Here is a 21347-nt window from a genome sequence, read left to right as displayed (position 1 = left end):
GAGGGTGAGAACTTCTTTGGTAATTTGCCGATGCCGAAGGTTTGCGATAACGATCGTGATCTACTTGGTGTTGAGATTACGGTGGAAGAAATCAAAGGGGCGATTTCGGTGTTGAATACAGGTAAATCCCCGGGCCCTGATGGCCTCCCTTGTGAGTTTTATAAGATTCTTCCGAACCCAGCCTTGGAACTCTTGAGAGATGTGTTTGTTTCTAGCAAACAGACTGGGACGCTGCCTAAAAGTACTAATCATGCGTCTATCTCGGTATTTTTGAAAAAGGGTAAAGATTGTAATCTCCCGGCCAGTTACCGTCCGATTAGCCTGATCAATACTGATAATAAGATACTTGCTAAGGTCCTAGCTATAGGCCTGGTGCATTTATTGCCTACCTTGATTGGTGAGGAACAATCTGGTTTCATGAGAAATAGGCGTACATCTAGTAACATCAGGAGGTTGTTGCTTACCATGGAAATGGCGGATAGGACGAACTGTGATGCCGCTGTCCTGTCGCTTGATGCAGAAAAAGCGTTCGACAGAGTGAGTTGGGATTATCTATATTCTGTACTGAGGAAGATGAATTTGGGTGAGGAGTTCATCTCTTGGGTTGCTCTTCTATATTCAAGACCAACTGCGGCGGTGAGGACTAATGGAGTAATCTCAGAACCTTTTAGTTTGGAGCGCGGCACGCGTCAGGGTTGTCCGTTCTCGCCGCTGTTGTTCATTCTGGCAATTGAACCTTTAGCTATTCGCATCAAACATGACCCGGATTTGCGTGGAGTGAGTTGTTGGGGGGTGACTCAGAAGGCTTGGCTTTATGCGGACGACCTTTTATTGGTACTGGAGAATTTGCAAGTGTCTATACCAAGTTTGATGAGACTTTTGTCGGAATTTCATGACTGTTCAGGCTATAAAATTAACCGTTTGAAATCTGAAGTGTTGCCTCTGACGAATAGATGCGATAAGACCCTGGTTACGGGGCAGGGATTTACGTGGTGTGAGGTTCGCATGCGTTATTTGGGGGTATGGTTGACGTATCCTCTTTCCAAGATGGTAGATGAAAACATGAGTGTGGTTATTCGAGAATGTAAATCGGAATTAGAAAGGTGGTCTTTGCTAAATCTTTCTTTATGGGGTAAAGTTAATGCCCTGAAGATGAATACAACTCCTAAGATCAACTTCGTATCTAGTATGCTTCCTCTGAGTATTAAGAGCAGTTACTGGAATGATTTGGACCGCCTGGTTCAGGAATTTTTGTGGGACAAAAAGCCACCAAGACTTAGTCTGTGGAAGTTGCAGCTTCCAGTTCACTTAGGTGGACTGGGAGTACCGAATTTTCGGGCCTATCATTTGGCCTTTTCCGCTCATTCTTTTGTTCCATTTGTAACTAGTGAATTGGACAATTGGGCGGTAGCAGAATCGAGTGCCTATGGGCCGCTGGGACCGACAGCCTTGTTGACTACTAATACCAGGATTCAGGGAGGTGATTTGTTAGCGACGTCATTTTTGCGCAAGTCATGGACTGCAGTTTTATCATGGCTTGGTCGAGATGCATTTAAATGTAAGAGTGCCTCAATTTGGTTGAATCCTGAGATTAGGGACAATTTGAGAACAGTTTTTTGGCCTGAATGGTTTCGGTTGAATATTAAACAGGTTTCTGATTTGGGAAATGAGGATCGATGGTTGACTGCAGCAGAGCTGAGAGAGAGATGGAACTTTGAAGGTCTATCGGACTCTGCATACAGACGGCTTAAGAGAGCGGTTGGCGAGGTTGATTGGTCCGACTCTTTGGATGTGTGCGCGCTGCTGACAGATTCGAGTGGGAGGTGTGGCGGTCTGGCCAGTCGGCTTTACAAACTAATGGTGTCAAATTTTCGGAGTAATGATAATTTACGGAGGGTATGGAGTGAGAAAATCGGATCAGAGATTGATTTGGATGACTGGCAGAATATGTGCCGTAATGTGTCTTTGTGCTCCCTGAATCTGGGTGAACGGTCTCGACAGATCAAGATCCTGAACAGGGTATACTGGTGCCCCGAAACATTGCATAAAAGAGGTATGTCTGACAATTCTAACTGTTGGGGGTGCGTACATGCAGTCGGGTCATTGGAACACATGTGGTGGGATTGTGTGAGGGTCAGAGATTTTTGGAGTGAAGTTTGTAATGTATGTGACAGGATTGCAGGAGGTGGGCTGGCCCTTGATTTTAGGACGGTGATCCTTGGTGATGTTTCCGGGTTGGAAGATGTCAGCTCTGCACACAAAAAGTTGATTTTTCGTGCATTCATCGTGGCCAAGAGACTGATCCTCCGTGGGTGGAAGGGGCGGGTCTCACCTTCCTATGAGGAGTGGATACAGGAAATGCATAGCCTGTCACTGACAGAGAAGATGATTTACAAATTACAAAAGGTAAATGTTCTACATATGAGAAGATCTGGAATGAGTTTAATGATTTCTTTTAGGTTAGTTCTTGAATTGTCTTGAGTGTTTCTATTTTTAATTATTTTTTATGTACTATCTGTATTTTGTTTTGAATGATATTGCTGTTACTGATATGTTGTATATATTATATATAATTTAAATAAATAATAATAAAAAAAAAAATAACAGTAGGAAGAATTCTTCAGCTACTGTGTGGGTCTTCTGAACCTCAACTCTTCCTATTGAGATACTCCTCTTGGGTGTTAGGGGTCTGAATAGTAACAATGAATACACAGGGAGCCAGTTGGTAGGGGTACGTAGTGACAGCACGGGGGACAAAGTGGTTGGGGGGCACATAGAGAAATCACGGGTATCAGAGGGTACACAGTGATAGCGCTATGAATCGGGGGGCTGGGCACACAGCGACAACACAAACCAAACAGGCTAGGGGACATGGCGGCATCATGGGAATTGCGAAGAGTTATGACCCAAGGAGATCTCTATTCTACATTGCAGGGATACAGTCGTTTATAACCAAATGAATAGGCATATTCATTGATGACATGGTTGGGAGTGCCACTGTGTATTCAGTCATTGGTTTGTTAGAAATGTAAATGCTTCGGAAGGTTGAGGTTGGTGTTATGGAAAGAGCCACATTTTTAGAGCTTTGTGGAATGTCATATAGTCTTGGGTGTGTCGAATATGTGCGGGTTCCACAGAGTCAGGGCCAAGGCTGAGAAAGCGGATCCTCCAATCCTGACAGAATTAGTGGTTGGGATCACTAAAAGGAGGGCAGTGCTTGATTTTAGGCAGCGGGGTGAGAGGTGTGGTTTTAACTTTTCTTGCAGGTATAATGGGTCGGTCTTGTGCACTGCACGGTGAGTGATGCACAGGGTCTTGAAGGAGGCCCATCGTCCGACTGGGAGCCAGTGGAGGGTTCGGAGAGCTGGAGAGGTGTTGTTTCTTGGACCCAGTTCAAGGAGCGGTTCCACAGCAGCCTTTTGCATTCTTTGGAGTTTATTAAGATGGTAATCCGGGACTACTAGGTATAGGGAGTTGGCATAGTCCAGTCTCGACATTACAATAGACTCAGATGAGTAAATTCTTTAATAGATTAAGTAGTTCATGATAGGTCTCCCAATCACCTCTGACATCTTGTTACCAACATTATAAGCACAACCCCTTGTTGGGACTTTTCATCAAAATCCATTTCACATGTGGTGAATTTCAGAGGTTTTTCGGTTTTACTTGTAACCATAACATTCCTTTAACAAAGTGTTTTGTTGAATTTCATAGGGTTTAATTAGTGCAACTTAACCATAGCGTCCCTTTAACAAAGTATTTTCACTGATCAGGAAGTGGATCACAGATTGCAGATTTATTGGTGGAACACATTTCACCCAAACCTGGACTTCATCTCATATATAATCAAGGAAAAAAACTTCAATTGTAGGGATGCTAAGGTAAAAACTTAACGCAACAAAACCCGTAAAATTCAGATAAAGCAAAACATTCATTGATGTAATGTATTATGTTATTAGCGATTTCACCAGTGATGTCATCAGTGATGTCAACAGAGATGGCATAGATGATGTCATTAGTGATGTCAACAGTGATGTCATCAGTGCTGTCCTCAGCGAAAGCTAATAATTTATACTCGTGTAGCTAAATCCGGAAAATTACATATATTAGACCTAATTTCACTTGTAGACATAAATGCAAACTTAGACAGATTACATTTTTTTAAATGAGCTGACCTTTGACCTGCTAGCATTGGACAGAATAAAATGCAATGTTCCAGGGTTTCATGCTGAGATTTGTTCATACAAAAACGACAGAAGTCTACACCTTTAGGAACAAGTTTGCATCTGGCTAAGATTTGTGTTGTCGGCCAGAGATTAAACCGAAACCTTAAAAATTGATGGCGTATGTGTGAATTTGGGCACTTTAGTAGATAGGGTTGGGGTATATTCAGAGCTTTTATACCAAAGACACAAGTATCAAAATCTTTATACTGAAGACATGATGTACGATTTTGGATCCATTGATATTCAAACAACTTTTGTTTCGCTCGCACTGGGTTTGTTAGTAATAATTCAAGAGTGATGTTTGCGTCAGCTAATGAATTCAGGACCGTATTACACCACATTTTAGAAAAAGCATGTTCCTGGGCTAATAGATGTTGAGCCAAAGCGGGCAATAGACTATCAGAGGTCAAGCCCAGGATCGCCTTTCTAAATAATGCGCACATCTTCCAGTTGATTTGAGATTCAAGCGATGTAAGGCCTAACTCGTGCCTAATTAATGGAAGAGGGGCGCTTTTAGGTAACTGCAATAATTGTCTCCAGAAAGTTGCTTCTATAGTTCGCCACCATTGGGGTTTTTTAGGTTGCATAGTATGAAGCCCATAGGAAAGAGAAGGGATTACTTTCTGTTGATAAAATAGCAAAATATGCTTCAGGGTAAATTTACCAAATTTGCTCTTCAAAATCATTGCTTGCGATATGAGCATAAGTAGTTTAGAAAGTATCTCTATTTGTAATTCATGAGTTGAATGCAAATCCTGTATGAACACACCTAAGTACTTATACTGATTTACCTGGGTCAACAGTTCACTATGAAAATGCCAGGTAGTTGGTTTTATTGTTCTGTTATGGTGAGGTTTGCAAATCATAACTTGAGTTTTTTGAGTATTGATTGTTAAGTTGTTTATGACTACATATGTGGCTAAGGTATCCAAGAGTTTTTGAAGGCCTATGGGAGTTTGAGATATGAGGATTAAATCATCAGCATAAGCTAAATAACTGATAGTGTGGGCTCCCAGTTTCGGTGAGTCACTTGCAATGTTTTCAAGAGAGATTCCAAGATCAAAGATAAAAAAGTTGAAAATCGAAGAAGCTAAAATGCATCCTTGTTTTAGGCCTCTGGCTGTTTCAATAAAGGACGATAGGAGGCCCGCCATGGATAAACGAACCTGTATAGTGGTGTTGGTGTGGAGGAGCTTGATTAAAGTAAAAAGAGAGTCAGGACATTTATGACACTTCAATTTATAAAAAAGAATGGCTCGATCAATAGAGTCGAACGCAGCTTTGAAATCAATGTATGCAAGATATAGGACTTGATTTCTATATGCATACTTGGATCTCAACATATTCAGAACCATAAGATTTGGAGATGTTCCCAGACCCGCAACGAAACCTGTTTGAAAAGGGTCTCTTAAGTTCTTTTCCTTAGTCCAGATGTTGAAGTCCCGTAGGATTAGCCTCGTAAAAATGTTTGCTGGCGCGTCCAGTAGCGCAATCGGCCTATAACTGGATGGTAAAGATCGATCCCCCTTTTTATAAATGGGGACTATTATGGAGTGGGTCCAGCTAGGAGGTAGACATTGGGTCTCATTGATTGTAACAAAGATCTTATGCAATATTTCTGCCCAAAGGAGTGGATGTTGTTTAAAGAGCACTTATTGGGCAGCTTTTAACCCCCCACCCCCTCCCGGATGAATCCTTATGAAACTTTGCAAAAAAAGTGTCTGGGAAATCTGGTGAGGTACCGTCAAGGGGGGGGCAAAGTTGTAGGGGGATCCCAAAATTTAAGTTTTTTTCCTAGATGCAATGCAAACAATATTTTACTCACGTCTACAGCCCAAACTGATGGACGGATGTTCACCAAATTTGCAGCAGGTGCAGCGGCTTCGTCCCGAAAGCGGTGCTTTTGTAAATTTGGTGTAAATGTGTCAGGTACTTTTTTTTGAAAATGGGCCAAACATAGGTAAAAAGAAATTAGTGATATCTGGGTTCGGTCCGCGCACTCACTTCCCTGTTCGCTCTGCGGATGGGCCTGCGATTAGCACAGGGAGCAACGTGATATCCGCGGACATCAGGCGCGCTGCTGATTGGATGGTGAAAAGCATGACGTGCGTCATATTTTCCAAAACGCCCGCCATATTGGATCTGCGGACAGCCACACTGACCGTGGACATCGCAGTGGGAAAAAGTCTGGAAAACACAATTTGGGTCATTTGGTGTTGGAAAAGGGGAATGGGAAGGGTGGGGCAGTGGAAAAAAGATGATATGGGGCTCTTTGTTTAGGTGGAAGAAGAGTGTACGCATGGCGCAGTAATCCGCAGACACCACGGTAGTCCACGGGCAGAGTCTTTGACGGACAGCTTTATACACACATTTAGGGTTATTTGGTAACTGAAAGGGGGTTTGGGCGGACAGCCTGGGTTATTTGGTGACTGAAAGAGGGCTTGGACAGACAGCTTGAGACACATATATGGGATTATTTGGTGACTGAAAGAGGGCTTGGGTGGAGAGCATGGATTTTTGGGTGATTGAAAGAGGGCTTGGGTGGCAGCTTCAGAAACATATTTGGGGTTATTTTGTGACTGTAAAAGGGCTTGGTCTGGGTAGGGGAGTTGAATCTAGATGATATGGGATATATTTTCAGAGGTGAAAAATAGGGTTGGCGGTCCATTTCCATTTCTGCAGACGTCATCTGAAATGAAAGTTTCAGGCCAAGTCGTGGTGTGGTGGTTGTGGCCAGTGGCCAGATTCTTGGGTGCATGGCCGTATTATGCTGTGGTGGTTGTGGCCAGTTGCTAGATTCTTGGGTGCATGGCCATAGGCCATATGCCGTAGGTAGGGTAGGGTAGTTTACAATGTAACATTGCATACAATCTCACATATTCATATAGTTTTTAGACCCTGATAATCAGTATATTCTAAGTACTATGTTTGAAACAACATTACTGTGTGTTTTGCACAGTTGCTGTTTCTGTTTGCATAACCATTGGGTCATTGGGAGAAAAGAATCCATACAGGATTTTAGAAAAACCTACTAGTTTTCTTTTTTTCATTATTGATATGGTTGGTAAATATATATACAACCTTTCAATACCTTTTATACAAATGCAAAGTGAATACAAAATGAAGTAACATTAGAAGAAAACCACTTTAAAATGTAGACGTTACAAAATTGATTTTACAAGTTTCAATTAGTATCCTTCAACTAATAAAAGAAATGAGTTAAGTTAACCAATATTTCTAAACATTCATTGTTCACAGTCAAAAATAAATTTCAGTCCATAATCACCATAAAATGTTTAAGAATTATTATTTTTTTTAAAGTAATGTTAAGCTTTGTAACAAATTCTTTGTCCTAGAGCTCTCATAGTCACCATCTCTAAGGTGCTTAAATAAAATTGCACCACATGTATTCGAAGGCAGTGGAATTGTCTACATCAACAACAACATTGGATAATTAAACCATGATATGGATAAAAATTCCTCCCTTTATGCATGCCAATGTGATTCATCATTACCTTTGAAAACGACCACAAGGTCGAAACACGTGTCTACTCTCCACATCAGGAATAAATCTGATTTCTGTAACATATGACCTGCTAATTTGATTACTTCATCTAAATTTGATTATTTAAGCTCAATCTATACTGATATTCAATACCAGAAGGTGAGTCACCCATTTCAGATTCATGTCTAGGTTCACTATATCCAAACACCAGGTGGGTGGGTTTTGTGGAGGGTGGTTGTTGCCGGTTCAAAAGCCAGACTCTAACTAAGAGTGGTCATTAGTGCACGGATATACTTTCAAACCCATCAACGATATTTTCCGGATTCATCATTAGACCAAGAGAAAGCAGAACTCATATTTTATTATCTGGTTACACGCAGAGAGCTATCCAAGAGATATGGGTGCTAATTAGTTTATGTCTGCATCTAAGATCTCATGTGGGATAAAGCATTTTTGCAGATATTTAATATGCATATTGCACAGCAGAGGACATTTTATTAATACATGTTTTAAGGACTCTGATTGATAATGTACTCGACAAAAGTGACATTTATTAGCTGATTTCGATATCATATGCCATTTAGCTAAAACTTGGTTTGTAGGCCGCAGGTCCAACCTGAATCATAAGAAGGCATGTCTATAAAAGGTAGATGGAAACTTCACTAAATATGATTCAGGAGTTTGATACCGTTTATGTGTAAATGGATTAGTTCTGAAATCCTTATTTTGGTGCATGCATCTCTGGTGTTAATCCAATCACTGAGCCAGAGTTCATGTTTTGCTTTTGTTGGATTGGATAGTAAATGTTCCACCGAGATGCCAGATGCATTCAGAGCAGTAATGATTTATTTTTTCCATGTGACCATGAAGTGATGATTAGATGTTTGAAAATATAGGGTAGGTGCACTTAAGAGTGAATCAGGTTTAGCTGTTATCAAACATTTCCTGTATAAAGAACATTGCTTCCACACATAGGCGCCATACAAAGACAATTGGCCTAACTCGTGTCTAATTATTGTTATTGCTATGGGTTGGCTGGAAGGTAGTGACAATATTCGCTTCCAAAAGCAGCGACCTTCCGTTCTCAGCCAGAACCTTTCAGAGGTCCAAATCTTGTTTTCCGCACCATAGAATAATATTGGAAGCACTTTCTGAGTATAAAAGGTAATAGGAGTACACAAAAATGTCTCCTATTTTGCTTGAATGATGCAAGCCTACGAAATTGTGGTTGTGAGTTTTATGTTAATGTCGTTAATGCCTGGAGAGTCTTGATTGTATGAGTGTTTCTACGTTTCCCAAAAATCAGGATTTTTGTTTTATCTAAATTGAGTGCTACGTCATTCAGGTCGATATACTCTTGTAATGCATTCAGTAAATTCTGTAGGCCGTGCAGTGTTTTGGACAACAAAACCCTGTGATCCGCGTATAGAAGCCATGGAATAGGCTTGAGGCCTAATTTTGGAGCGTCTGCTACAACCTTTGAGAATTTCTCTTTTACGTCTGCTATAAAGAAGTTGAACAGGGCTGAAGCAAGTATACAGTCCTGTTTCCACCCTCTGCACTTCGGGGATGGTGGACGTCGGGATGGTGGAAGACAGATCCCCCTCCAAATTTAAGCGAACTTGCATGGTTGTATTAGAATGGAGCATCCCTATTAGTGTTGCAATTGCATCCGGGCAGTTCGCCTTCTGTAGTTTTTGCATGAACAACCCTCTCGAGACCGAGTCGAATGCTGCTTTGTCATCAATAAAAGCCATATAAACCTGATGGTGCATCCAGTGGGAATGGGCTTTAATGGCACTGACTGATAGCAATGCTACTACATTTATTTGACGTTAAGTGTCACAGTTTGTTTGTTTGAAGTGTGCAGTACTAAAGGGAATGTTTAAGGTGCACAAACAAGTGTATTTGTTGTTACAAGCACTGTGGCAGTAGGAAGAATCGTAATGGTGTATTGGCAATGAAGTGTAATAAAGGGTATTTTTGAAGTAGTTAGATACATGTTGGTGTATTGTAACTGTTTTGCTTTTCAAAAGTGTTGTTGTACTCTTTTTTTTTTAAAGGTATTTTTGAAGTACTTAGATACCTGTTGGCATATGGAAATTGTTTTGCATTTCAAAATCAGCATTGCAGTACAGCATTGCAGTACTTTAGATGTAGATAGATACCAGTTGGCGTATTCTAACTGTTGATAGTGTTATAGTTCTGAAGGGTATTTTTTGAAGCAGTTAGATAGTAACATTGCAGTATTATGGATGCGGTAAGATACCAGTTGGAGTACTCTAACTGTTGATAGTTTTATAGTACTGAGGGGTATTTTTTTAAGCAGTTTTATACCTGTTTGTTTATTCTAAGCATGTTGCTATTCAAATGTAGCATTGCAGTACTATGGATGTGGTTAGATACCACTTGGCGTAACTGTTGCTAGTTCTACAGATTAGTGACTGAACTTTGTAGACCCTCATAATCAGTATATTCTAAGTACAAGGTTTTGAAACAACATTACTGTGTGTTCTGCACAGTTGTTTCTGTTTGCATAATCATTCGGTCATTGGGAAAAAAATCTATACAGCATTACAAAAAAGCGACTACATTTACGTGAGTGTAACTTCACAGTACGTTTGTTTGAAGTCTGCAGTACTTAAGGGAATGTTTAAAGTGCACTAACTGTTGATAGTTTCACAGGTCAGTGACTAAAGTTAGGTTTAAGGAATATCAAGTAGGCATTTGTTAGATTTGCTGCTAATCTCAGTTTTAGAGTAATGGATGTGTTGTTGCATTCAAACCAACGACATAGTTTTTTAATGTAGGCCGTATAGTGACCTGCAGTGGTTGTGGCCCAAGTGTGGTAGATTATGCCTACTGTTGTGAAGGTTTTCTTGGCAAGAGATACTTGCCCGTGTGTGAAGCTAGTAAGCTTGCAGTTGTTTTTGGTACCATTTGCGTTGTACCTTAAAAACATTAGTATTACATATTGGCTAATTGAGTTTATGTGCAAGGTAGAACGATTATCTGAATTGCAACAAGTGCATAATATGGCATTATTTGCATTGTGCACCAACTGATGAAAGGGAATGTATTCACAATTTGGTATAGCTACATACCCAAATTGTTCATTAGGGATGTGCTCTTGTGCAACATGGTTGCATAGAGTGCATGTATGTATCTACGAGTATAAAATCTGGCAGATTTCATTTATAGGTATGTTTTTGGTTTCCAATACTTGCAGTAAGTACATTAGAAATTCTTGTGGCTATTCCTGTGTGCTTATGGTGCATTTTAACATTCCTGTACAGTAGTCCAATTCTTGCCTAGGGAAATTCTTGCCTTGCCTTCTAGACCAATGTAAGAGAAAAAGAGCTGTATAAGTTGAAACTGAGAGAGACCATCAAAATAAACAACATACAAGACAGAGATTGTCAGAGTAAGGAGAACCGCAATTGTCTAGACGTCCAGACCTACAGAAGAAATTGTACATTTCCAGGATGTTCAGAGTCCTTTAAAAGGGATCAAAGAAAGTATAAAGGTTCAAGGAAAGATATTCCTCAGGAGGAGAAAAAAGCAAACAATCTCATGAAAGAGTTGCATGAACTGATACAGCAAGTAAATTGAGATTCTCTGAAGATAATCTATTAACAATAAATCCACAGACCTATACAAGAAGTACCCTCCGGAAAAAGAGAGCCCTTCTCCTGACCTTAGTTTCTTTAGAATAGTGGTAGGGCCAGTTAGATTAATTCTGAACAGCATACTTATTCATTTGGATGTTCACGAATGACTGAGGCGCACTCTAGTTAGATTTATAGGTAGGGAATGTCCCATAGCGATAGAGCATGTCAGGACTTATTCTTTAATAAAAACAGTTAGAACATGTCTTCAGATTCTCTGTTTCCTTCTTCCGACCCTCCTTATCATGCAATAACATTTATCATTTCTGCTTTAAAAGCAGGATAAAGCAAGCATGATAAGTACTATTGCATGGCTAGACTGGCATTTTGATGTAACCAGTCCAGCCATTTCTTAATGTGGCATGACATTTTTTACTGGGTATCTATGATAAAGCAGGCATGATAAGCATTATTACATGGCTAAACTAGCTATGATATCTTACTATGGCATGACATTGTATTACTGATCATCTATGATGAAGTGAAAATGATAAGTGTTATTATGTGTCTGCACTGTCCTGCATTGGAGCAGCCTGTTGAAATGTGTTTTTTTTTTTTTTTGGCAGGCATTTTTAATGGCAAAGCCAACGGGGGTATATTCATACGTGCAGACACTGGTACATAGTTGCAGATCCAGTTTAGACATGTTTTCTTATGGTATCATTACTGGCATTATGCGCAACATGAGTTTGTTCTTATATGGGACTACTGTCATATTTAGGTGCAGTCATCATGGAAATATATGGGCACAGGCAGTGTGTAAATGTTTTTCTACTGGTATATATTGTGGGGAAAGTGTGGCGTGATTGAGTAAGGAGGCTTTATAGATTATAAATCCGGGCTCCTGGTGAGGAACTTATTCTACCCAGGAAGGCTACTTATGAGACAAAGATACACTTGAATAGGTCAAGAGAAATCACTTTTGCACTCTCCTTTAGTCCTGTAACAAATATACGCAACACTCAAAATATGGTACCCAGTGAGTGATCCGTGCGGATCACTGCAGCACCCTGTCTGCCACATGCGACCCACGAGCGCTGCTTGCGATTGAATCAAATAGGACATTTTCCTGCCGCGAGATAAAACCAGAGCACTGACCACAGCCCCCATTTTGAGGAGCAGTTTGGGACCACTATGACACCGACTGTCGCCCATACATGTGCCTGGGGCTAATCATCCCCATAGCACTCGACGAACTTTCATCTCATACAGGCCCCATCCTGATGAAGGCTGTGTCAGATACGAGGCTCATTTAGCCCATATAGACTACTGAAACACCTCGGTGTAGATGCACATTTTAAACCACAGTGTATTGTCACTGTTCTCTGAAAGAACATTTTGTTATTTGTTTTGTTCTTGTTAGAAATGTTCATTTGTCCCCTCTATTACACTGTCTACTAGATCATGACAGTGAACGATTCATTTCCTGTTCTGATACAAAGTCAATTGGACTAATCAGTGTTTATGCTTTTGTGTTTTTCACCCTATATGGTTGTTATGAAAAACTTGTGTTTCTTTGACTAATGCAACCTGCCTAATTATAAAAAATCAAGAAGTTACCCTCACTGGGTACCATATTTTGAGTGTTGCGTATATTTGTTACAGGACTAAAGGAGAGTGCAAAAGTGATTTCTCTTGACCTATTCAAGTGTATATTTGTCTCATGAATAAGGAGGCTGACAAACCAACTACTCTAGCCCTACAACTAACGAATAAACCAAGAGGAAAAGGGTTAATGTCTGATCCAAGCCACCATGAGAATGGCTCCCTTCTCCTGGTGAAACAATCCAGTCATAGGAAGACTTAACAACAGTCTCTTGGAATAGGGTCTGATTTACCAAATATGCGTAGACCAAGAAAATTCCTCCTTTCTACTGGACTATCTGGAAGAGCTCTGGCGACTGCTCCTTGATAGTCCTTTGGACAAGTCTTTAGTAGTCTCCTTACATTCTCCCAAGGGTTTGTGAACAACAGAGTTAAGACTTCATCAACTCTTCCTCTTATTGCTAGAGCGTTGTCAGGACATTTTATGTTTACTCCCTGACAGTTCTGGGTCCTTTTGGCATCTTTCACATATCTTGGGTTGCCCACTGCAATGAGGAACTTCACTAAGGAGGCACTTAAGAGTCATTTTTTCTCATGTCACCACTGTGATGAGAGAGAACACTCCAGAGGAATACTTGATTCTTGTAGCTCCGTATATCACTACTGTGATGAGAGAGATCACTCCTGGAGAACACTTGACTCTTGTTTTTTTCGGTATCACTACAGTGACGAGGGAGATCACTCCAGAGGAATACTTGGCTATTGGTTCTTTCAGTATCACTACTGTGATGAAGGAGATGGCTCTCGAGTAATACTTGACTCTTTGGGCTTCCTGGAACCCATCTGCCTTTCCCTCAACTCCTGTTATCTGTATCTTCACTGTGGAGTGCTACAGATTCTACCCGGGGTCTCAGGTCACTGTTGGTTATGCACTTGCTCACTGTATCTTCCTGCTTTTCTCCTCTCTGGTCTGTGTGGCCCCGTGCAGCTGTTGCTGCGGAAGTCTTAGCGTGTTTTATGGACCACACAGTCCATCTCGGAGAGGCCACACCACCACTGGATTATGGATTATTCCTGCTTCTCCAGGGAGTCAGGTTCCCTCAGTTTACGTAATTCCTTTTGGCCTCTCCTTCAGAGACTGACTGTCTCTTGATTCTTTGGACATCGCAGGTTTGAATTTACCAGAGCATGCAGGATGGACTCCAGCTTCACTCGCTGCTCTTCCCACTCCCGAACACCGTAAGTACTTCTTCTGTCTTTACTTCATACTGCCGGGCCCACCCAAGCATATCGTCAATCTTTGTTGTCAAAGCCTTTGACGTTATCTACATGCCTCCTAGTGGCCACCTCGTCATAGCTCTTGGGTAATCCTTTCTACTGTTGCTCTGTATCGTTCTTTGGCTCTTCTTCATCTCAGCCCTATCTGGTCTTGCAGATTCAATAGTAGAGACTTCACAATAACTCTCAGTAGTAGTTCCAGGTTGGGAAGGAGAAGGAGTCAACAGGGCCATAGCTTCTGGGAACAAGGGTTTGGGGAGGTCTTTCACAGGACGGGAGCCACCATCCCAATGAGGGGAGTCGCTCTCTATTAGTGCCTTCCACTTTTTATCTCACCCAGGGGGACAATTGGGTAGAGGCCTCACCTCCCTATCCTCATATGGAAGGGCTCCCCTCTGGGGAGAAGTGGCAAGACCCTGTGACTCGACACATACCCTTCCCCTAATGGATTCTGCACCCACCATCCTCCTCTAGGGGAAATCAAGATAGAAAGTCTACTTTCCCCTGTTCTGTAACCCTTCCTATGCTCAACAAAAAAAGCAAAAGGGTTGGAGGTCTAAGAACCAATGCATTATGCAGGGAATGGCATTCTTCCTCAAGCTAAGCCACATCAAGGGATAATGGTCAGTTGCCAATTTAAATTTGTGACCAGTTAGAAAATGTCATAAATATACTATGGCCCACTTGATGGCAAGGGCTTCCAGCTCAATAGTGGTATCGTTGTTTTCCTAAGGAAAGAGCTCCCTGCTGTCATAAAGAATGTGTTGTTCTAACCCATCATATACTTGGGAAAAAACAGCACCAAGACCCACCTTGGCTGCATCCGTCTGTAATGTAAATTCCTTGTTGAAATTGGGACCTTTCAATACAGGTTCGCTACAGAGGGTGTGTTTCAAGGTGTCAAAGCTGACCTGGTCTTCTTTTTCCCAATGCAATGTCTGGGGCTTGGCATATTTCAACTTATCCATCAGACAAGATGTTATTTTACAATAACTAGGGATACATCATCTATAATAACCAGTAAGTCCTGAAAATGCCCAAAGATCTCTCTTCGTTTTATGGGGAGGTGTTTGTGGGACAGCCTTAACTTTCTCAAGATGGGGTTGTACTAGCCCATTCCGCACAAAGAACCCAAGATCTTTACAGTCGACTGAGCTAGGTGGCACTTCTTAGGGTTGGCCATTAGTCCGGCTTGTCCCAGAGCCCTTACGAGCTCATACAAATGGAAAAGGCGTCCCACTCAGGTTTTACTATGGATCAGTATATCATCCAGGTATGTGCCGTATAAGTGTCAAAAGGGTCACAATACCCTGTCCATCGTCTTTGAAACATTGCTGGGCCACATGAAGTCTGAAAGGGAGGACAGTAAACTGAAGTAATACACAGGGATGGAGAACGCTGTTTTTTCTTTGTCATAGGGGTTCAATGGAACCTGTCAATAGCCCTTTGTCAGATCAGTCGTGGAGATATAGATAGCTGGTCTCGTCTTGTCCATTAGATCATCACTCCTAGGCATAGGATAATTGTCAAACTAAGAGATAGGGTTCAGCTTTCTCAAGTCTTTACATAATCTCCACGACTGATCTGGTTTGGCAACTAGGGCTATTGGCAAGAAGCACAGGATTTCTGATGGATCTATTATATTTGCCTCCAACATTTTCTCCACTTCATGAGGGATTATTTACGTTCTCACCTTAGGACTCCTAAAGGGTATCAAATTAACCACTTTCCTGGGAGGGGTGCGAATGCAATGCATAAAATCCTCAACTCTCCCTGGCTCACTGTTAAAGACTTCTGGACATTGGTCTAACAAATCCTGGATGTCTTGTTGTTGAGATGTTAAATCAGGGGAGATGAAGTTGTTTTCTAGTGCCTCCTCTATTAGCAATGTGACCATTAAAACTGAAGAGGTTTCTAATGGATACACCCTCCCCTCCTTCCGGAGGTTTATATAATATTCCTGAGTTTTTACTCTCCGATCAGGTTGAGCTACCCGATCATTTTATGGTCTGATCTCTTCCAATATTTGTATGGACAATACACTTTCAAAAACATATTGTGAGGGGTGATGAACACTCTCATGATCATACAGAGCCTTCTGGCTTTCCTGGGCTTGTCCCATATGCTTATTTACTAGCTCTCTTACAACAGTCATGTGTTCTTTCAGGCATTGTGCAGGTTGCAACATGGGGAGGGCAGCTCTTCCCTCTCTTTCAAGGTTTACCAGAACATGTCTAAGACGTCTCTTGGATCACATCCATAGAGAAGTTCTAAAGTAAAGAACCCTAAGGAAGCTTGGGGAGACTTCTGGAATGCAAATAGTGCCCAAGGGATCATTGTATCCCAATTGCGCCCATCAGTTTCAACCAGCTTTTTAAGGATATTTTTAAAAGTTTGGCTAAATTGCTCAACTAAACCATCCATTTGCAGATGGTACATGGAGGTGCATGAGGTTGTTATCTGGAGCATCTCTTTAACTTCTGCAGTTAGCTTGGACATAAAAGTGCTGCCCTAATCCATCAAAATCTCCTTAGGAACCCCACCCAGGACAGGAAAGGAATTACATCTTTCAGGATCTGTTGGGAGGCGATTTCAGGGGGAATGCTTCCAGATACCTGATAGCATGATCTAAAATGACCAATAAATATTGTTTCACAATTTTGAAGGATCCAATGGACCACAATATCCTTTCCATTCTCGAAAGGGACACTCCAATAGCAGGGAAAGGTTGTAATGGTGCTGGCAGTACTGAATGGGTAGCTGTCTTTTGGCATACGGCACACGTAGTGACAAAGTTCTAAATGTCAGCATGAATCACTGGACAGTAAAAGCGAGGAAAGATCTGACTTTGAGTTTTTGTAATTCCCAAATTTCCCTATGTTAAATGGGTATGAGACATTTCTAGAACTATCCATCTGTGGCTATGGGGAACCACCAGCTGGGTTCTAGACATCCCTTCAGGCATCATATTGTCTCAATATAAGAGAACATGGGCCTCATTCCAAGTCCGGCGGTAACCAAGCCGAAAAAAACATCAGGTTGCCGCCGGACTTGGAATGAATTACCGGTTCTGGAATTGCCAGAATTACCAGGGCATTACAGACCTGGTGGTCCGGTAATTCCAGAGCCAGCATTCCATTACTCCGTGGGTATGGCTGGACATGGTGAGCGTCACGTTGCAAACTGCAAAGTAACGCGAAGCGTGTTGTCTTGCTCGGGTGTGGTTTAAATAGCCCCAACAAAATAGTCCAGGTAAAGTAGTCCCTAGGCTGCCACACCCAAAACACTAGACCACAAAGCTTGGTTCTTATGAACCAAGCTATGTGGATGCCTCCATGTTGGCTGACAAACACAATAAAGTAGTTCCCAAGCACATGTTTTTTCATGGTGTATGAGCCTGGCACCATAGGCGCCAGGACTGGCCCCAGGAGGGCTTTTGAAGAGGCCAGTCCTGATTCCACCTGGCCAATGGGTTTACCAGAGGGGGATTTGGGCGAGGGTCATGACAGCACTCCCCCCTAAGGCTCCTCCCACAGTGTTTCTTTTGTCTGGCCCAGGTTTAGTTGGGAAGTTCCGATGGAATTGTTCCTGATTAGACGTGGTGCGTGGATGTTCTTACTGGGCTCCCAGGATCTATCTTGTCGTTCAAATCCTTTCCAATCGATGAGATAATATAGCTTGGACCTAGAGTATTTAGAGTCCAGGATATCTTTGACTTCGAATTCTGGTTCTCCGTCAACAAGTATGGGCTTAGGTGGTGTCTCAATCCATTGGCCGGGTTGCATTGGTTTCAAGAGGGACACATGAAATACCGGGTGGATTTGTAGATTAGGTGGTAAATCCAGTTTCACGGCTACTGGGTTAATAATTCCCTTAATGGTATAGGGCCCTAAGTATCTGGGATGAAAGGTCCAGGTTCCCTTGATGGGTTCGAATTTAGCGGTTAACCAAACTTTGTCTCCTACTTGATAATCAGGGGCCTTTTTTCGGTGTTGGTCGGCGAATTTCTTTTGTTTTTCTTTGGCATGAATACGATGTTCCTTCGCCTTTTTGAAAGCCTAAGTAACTGCTGCCTCGATCAGAGACCAGAACCGAAGGGAAGTCATGTAGCTTAACAACGCCCTCCAGGAATACTTTTGCTAAATGTGGCTGCGTCTGGGAGGCCTTTTAGAGGAATAAAATGTGCCATCTTCGAAAATAAGTCCACAACTACAAGGATGGTGTTAAACCCTTGGCTGGGAGGTAGATCAGTGATGAAGTCAAGGGAAAGAGTGTGCCATGGAACTGGAGGAATGTCCAATGGTTGTAAGAGAGCAGATGGTTTTTGTTTCTGTGATTTATTTTTTGCGCAGACTCCGCAGGACTGAATGTAGTGAATGATGTCCTTACGCCAGGTAGGCCACCAAAAGTTCTCTTTCACCTTAGCTAGGGTTTTGGCGATCCCGGGATGCCCTTCAATCAGTGAATCGTGATAATGTGATAATTTGAGATAATATGCTGTTGTAATTCCTTTTTGGGTACATATAGGCGATCCCTAAAAAAGGGTATGTGGTCCTTGATGGTATATTGTTCTGCTTGAGTTTGCCATGTGAGGAAAGCATCAGGATTCATTGTCCGTTTAATTTCTTTTCGTAGTTCTGCTTGTGTTAAGGCTGTCATGATACCCAAGAGTTTGTCTTCAGGTATAATAGGTATTGGGTCTGGAGTTGTATATACCATTTCATCTATGCCCATATGAGATAAGGCATCCGCCTTTCCGTTTCTGACCCCTGGTCGAAACGTTATTACATAATCATATTCGGCGAAGAAAAGGGCCCACCGTAATTGGCGCGAGGACTGGGCCTTGGCTGTTTTGAAATATTGCAGGTTTCGGTGGTCTGTGATGACTGTAATGGTGTGTCTGGCCCCCAGAAGGTAGTGCCGCCAGGCTATAAAGGCGGATTTGATAGCCAGGAGTTCCTTGTCTGAGATGGCATAATTAATCTCTGGAGGTGAGAACTTTTTTGACCAGAAGGCCACAGGATGTAGTTGGCCGGTTTCCGGGTCTCTCTGTGAAAGGGCAGCCCCCATTGCTAGACTGGACGTTTCAATGACATAAGGGAGGTCTGGACGAGGATGTCGCAGGATTGGAGCGGAGGTAAACCTTCGTTTAAGTTCCTGAAAGGCTTCTTCTGCTTCTTCGGTCCAAGTAAACGTTTTATTGTTTTTTCGTAATAGTACTGTGATTGGATGCACAACCTGAGAAAAGTCTGGGATGAACCGGCGGTAGAAGTTCGCAAAGCCTAGCATGCTTTGTACCCATTTCAGAAATGTTGGTGAAGGCCATTTTAGAATGGCATCTACGTTGTGCATGTCCATTCTGATGCCTCCTGGAGTAAGGATAAAACCAAGAAACTCTACTTCAGTGACGTGAAAAAAGCATTTTTCAAGTTTTGCAAACAAGCGATGTTGACGGAGCTTGGTGAGGACTGAACGAACGTGCCTGACATGATCTTGTTTCGAGGCTGAGTACACTAAGATGTTGTCTATGTACACTAAAGCGCGCACATCAATTAACTCCCACAAGACGTCATTCATGAAATATTGGAATGCCGCAGGAGCGTTGCATAACCCAAAGGGCATGACTTGATATTCAAACAAGCTGTACTTAGTACGGAAGGCAGTTTTCCATTCATCTCCGTTTCTGATGCGGACCAGGTGGTACGCTCCTCGAAGATCCAATTTGGTATAAATCTGGGCATCTTTAACTTGGTCTAGCATCTCAGGGATAAGTGGCAAGGGGTAGCGGTTCTTTACGGTGATCTGGTTCAATGCGCGGTAGTCAATACAGGTTCTCAAGTCCCCTTCCTTTTCGGTACGAAGAACAAAGGACTGGCTGCGGGGGACTTCGAAGGATGGATAAATCCGTTTGCAAGGTACTGATCTACATAAGATTTCAAATGAAGGTTTTCCGGTTCTGTGAGAGTGTAGATCCTGCCGCAAGGGATTTGTGCACCAGGAGCAAGGTCGATCTGACAGTCATAGGGCCTGTGCGGCGGCAATGTATTGGCTTCGTCCTTTCGGAATACATCCTGGAAATCATGGTATTCACTTGGCAAGGTATTAGTTACTCCCAGGATTGATACTGCCACTTCGGGAGTCATGGGGATACAGACGTCAGGTTTCTCCTCTTGATAATAGCAGGCAGGGGAGCAGTCACCGGGGAAGGTTAATTTTCGTGCCCGCCAGTCTATCAAAGGGTTGTGAGCAACCAACCATGGCATCCCTAGTATTAGCCTGAACTGAGGTGCCCTGATGAGATCAAACGAAATAGACTCCCGATGTCCGTCCTGGCACATCAAGGTTACCCTGGCTGTGCACTGGGTTACTGGTCCGGAAGTGATTTCTGTCCCATCCACGGTGGTTACCTTGTCCATAGTTGGCTTAGAACACAAAGGAAGCCCCATCTCTGCTGCCAGTTCTTGATCAATAAAATTTCCAACTGCTCTGCTGTCGATGTATACTTCAACGGCATGCATTCTTGACGACCATTGGTGGTTGATTAAGATCACTGGTATTGCAATGTGCAAGGTCAGCAACTCTTTCTTCTCACTCAACAAACTGACCTCTACGTTTGTCGAGCTTGGTAGTTTTCTGATTCCTTAACTTCATCCTTCTCTGTGGACCCGACTGTTCTTCTTGGGGGTTTTACTGGACAGCCCTTCAAGAAATGTCCTGGTTTCTCACAATACAAACAAAGTTGTTGTTGTCTTCTTTTGTCCCGCTCTTGTTTTATTAATGGAGGCCATATCCCTCCAATCTGCATGGGTTCTACAGCATTTTCAGGTACGGGATGTGTTTTCCCTTGGTCGAACATACACGGTCCGAGGGTCCGTCTTAGACCGGTCTGCTTTTTGGTCCTGCAACCGGTGGTCTATTTGCACAACCAGATTTATGAATTCGGCACAGTCTCAGGGCGGATCAAACACCTGGGCTAAGACGTCCTTTAATTTGCCTCGTAAGCCTCGATGGAATAATGTGGTTCTTTTGTTTTCTGGCTACCTAGCTTTGGCAACCAGTCTGTTAAAGGTAGCAATGTACATTAACAAGTCCTGATTCCCCTGTCGGAGGGATAAGAGTTCATTG

The 21347-nt window shown here is 42.4% G+C and overlaps 1 protein-coding gene across 1 annotated transcript in view; it reads right to left on the bottom strand.

Annotated features, from left to right (window-relative positions):
• The window catches only part of LOC138570121 (sodium/iodide cotransporter-like), a 636461-nt gene that overhangs the window by 556516 nt on the left and 58598 nt on the right, over window positions 1-21347 (bottom strand). The gene's annotated exons all lie outside the window — the stretch shown is intronic.

This window comes from Ambystoma mexicanum, chromosome 1p (genome assembly GCF_040938575.1).
Source record: "Ambystoma mexicanum isolate Mex_15411 chromosome 1p, UKY_AmexF1_1, whole genome shotgun sequence".
NCBI classification, from domain to species: Eukaryota; Metazoa; Chordata; class Amphibia; order Caudata; family Ambystomatidae; genus Ambystoma; species Ambystoma mexicanum.
Note: the sequence above shows the minus strand (reverse complement) of the source record. Positions and strands in the feature narration are given on the sequence as shown.